At 55.4% G+C, this 2,496-nt stretch overlaps 1 long non-coding RNA gene and 1 other non-coding gene across 2 annotated transcripts; both read left to right on the forward strand.

The window, feature by feature from the left end:
* Positions 1-421: 421 nt before the first annotated feature.
* Positions 422-1,872, forward strand: LOC113980096. The gene is made up of 3 exons (XR_003538062.1): positions 422-1,184; positions 1,475-1,588; positions 1,808-1,872. It is a non-coding gene; the product is annotated as an uncharacterized LOC113980096 (long non-coding RNA).
* On the forward strand, positions 687-760 carry LOC113980097. The gene has a single exon (XR_003538063.1). It is a non-coding gene; the product is annotated as a small nucleolar RNA SNORD26 (small nucleolar RNA).
* Positions 1,873-2,496: the final 624 nt, after the last annotated feature.

Raw genomic sequence — 2,496 nt, forward strand, 5'->3', positions numbered from 1 at the left:
CCCCCCCCGCCGTTCCCGTCTCACCCGCCAGGGGGCGCCCTCCACGTCCCTTTTCCCGCCCTTTTTCCGTTTTCCCGCCCTTTTCCCCCTTAAGCCCCGCCCCCTTTCCCAGCATGCCCCGCGCCCTATTTAAGCGCGCGTGAGGCGGCACCGCGGCCATTTTGTCTCTGGAGCGACCGCGTGAGGTGAGTCCGAGGTCGGTCCCGTCCGTACCCGGAGGGGCCTCTGAGGGGTCTCTGAGGGGCTGCGAAGGCCTCGGCAGCCGCCTTCACCCTCCCCGGGCCGGCAAAGGGAGCTCCCGGCAGCGCCGTTCGCCTCAGGGCGCCGCCATTTTAAAGCGCCCTCTGAAAGGGCTCCTGGAGGGGCCGGAGCTTTCCCGAGAGTCCTTCCAGGGACTTCTCGGAGCTCAGGGGGGGGTGACCGGGCCGCGGGGGCTGCTCGGGGATGAGTCTCTCACAGACCTGTGCTGACCACTCGGGTGAAGAGGTTTGAGTTCTCTGAGGGCTCGTCCTGCCCCGGCCTGTGGGTTGGTACCTTGATATTTACAATAATTGTGTTTCTGACGACTTCTTCTTGTTGTATTTTCAGCTTTTTAGGCTTTAAAATGGCGCCTCTGTGGAAGGTGAGCTTTAAACCCGGGTTTTAGGGTGTAAAAAAGCCGGATTTAATTAAAAAGGGCAGCAGTGCTGCGGGGATGATCCACTGAACTCTCTCTTGCTGATGATTTGGTGGAGAAGCTCCTAAACACGTTCTGAGTGGCACTGACACGAGTTTGGGGGGTCCAGACCCCTGGGGGGGATTTAAACCATCAAAAGGGGGGTGAGACCCTCCTTTAAATCTCATGGGGAGCTTTAGACCCCCCCTGTTGGGGATTAAACCCTGGTGGGGAGGGATTCAGGGCCTTTTAGGGGGGTTAAAACCGTGTTGAGAGGGTGAAAAAACCCTCGTGGGGGGGGGGTAAATCCTCATGGGGGGATTTAGACCCTCTTGAAAGAGGAGTTAAACCCACGTGGGAAGGTTTAGACCCACATGGGAGGGATAAAAGACTTTCACGAGAGTCAAAGTTTGTCCCCCGGGGTGGTTTAGTGGGGTCGTTTTGTTCCTAAATCACCATTTTAACCATTTTTTCCTCTCATTTTCAAGTCGTTAAACCATCACTGGGGGTCCCCACAGCCCTTGACCAGGTGAGCACCCTCTTTATGCCTCTTTTTTTAGGATTTTCAGCCTAAATTTTTTGTGCTTTCCCCGCGGAAAGCGAGAAAAGCTCCAAAATCCCCCCCGGGTGCAAATTTTGGGGGCTATTCCCCCTTTTTTTTGGCTGTTCAGTGACGAGTGACAAAGACAAGCATATGGCTGAGGGGCTCTGATGCAACGTGATTACTGAGAGCAGCTGGGGGGGGCTAATTAATTAACTAATAATAGCTAATTGATCAGAAAAGTTATAATTAAGCATAAATAATTTTTTATTTTCTAGGGTTGGGGCAGCAGGAGAAGAAAACGTTGCGGGATGAGGCGACTCAGAGTCACCCCCAGACCACCCTGAATTAACCCCAAAATGACTTAAACCCCCCCTGGGACCCCCCCACAGGTCAGTGACCCCCAAAACCCCTCTAAGACCCCCCCAGAACCCCGAAAACCCCCCAAAATCCCCCAAATCCGAAGCGATGACACCCTGGGCTGGAGGACGCGTCCGATGGCAGCTCCGAGTTACCAAAGCCCTGATCGGGTTTGGGGAGGGGGTCAAAGCCCCCCCTGGACCCCCCAGAGGGGGTCTGGGCCCTCTCCTGACTCTCCTCTCCTCTCTTAGATGCTCCAGTTGGGGATTCTCGAGGGTCCAGGTGAGTTTTTGGGGGGCCCAGGGGTGGGTTTGGGGTCCCTCAGGGGTTACAAATTCCACATGATGGGTTTGGGGGTCTCAGGGGTGGGTTTGGGGGTTCCAGGGGTGGATTTTGGGGGTCCTCCAGGGGTTATAAACTCCACAAGGTGGGTTTAGAGGTCTCAGGGGTGGATTTTGGGTGTTCTCCATGGCTTATAAAGTCCACATGATGGGTTGGGGGGTCTCGGGTGGGTTTTGGGTGTTTTCCAGGGGTTATAAAGTCCATATGGTGGGTTTAGGGGTCTCAGGTGTGGATTTTGGGGCACTCCAGGGGTTATAAACCTCACATGGTGGATTTGGCGGTCTCAGGGGTGGGTTTGGGGGGTCCTAGGGGTGGGTTTTGGGGTCCTCCAGGGGTTATAAACTGCACATGGTGGGTTTTGGGGTCCCAGGGGTGGGTTTTGGGGGTCCCCCAGGAGTTATAAACTCCACGTGTGGTTTTGGGGTTACCAGAGATGAGTTTTGGGGTATCCCAGAGGTTATAAAGTTTTGGGGGGATCTCTGTGGATAGTTTTGGGGGTCCCTGGGATGGTTTATGGGGTCCCAGGGGTGTGTTTTGGGGGTCCCTGGGGTGGGTTTCAGGATCCTGGGGGTCAATTTTGGGGTCTCCCCATGATGAG

This window comes from Neopelma chrysocephalum, unplaced genomic scaffold (genome assembly GCF_003984885.1).
Source record: "Neopelma chrysocephalum unplaced genomic scaffold, ASM398488v2 Primary Assembly neopelma1_92229, whole genome shotgun sequence".
In the NCBI taxonomy this organism is placed as follows: Eukaryota; Metazoa; Chordata; class Aves; order Passeriformes; family Pipridae; genus Neopelma; species Neopelma chrysocephalum.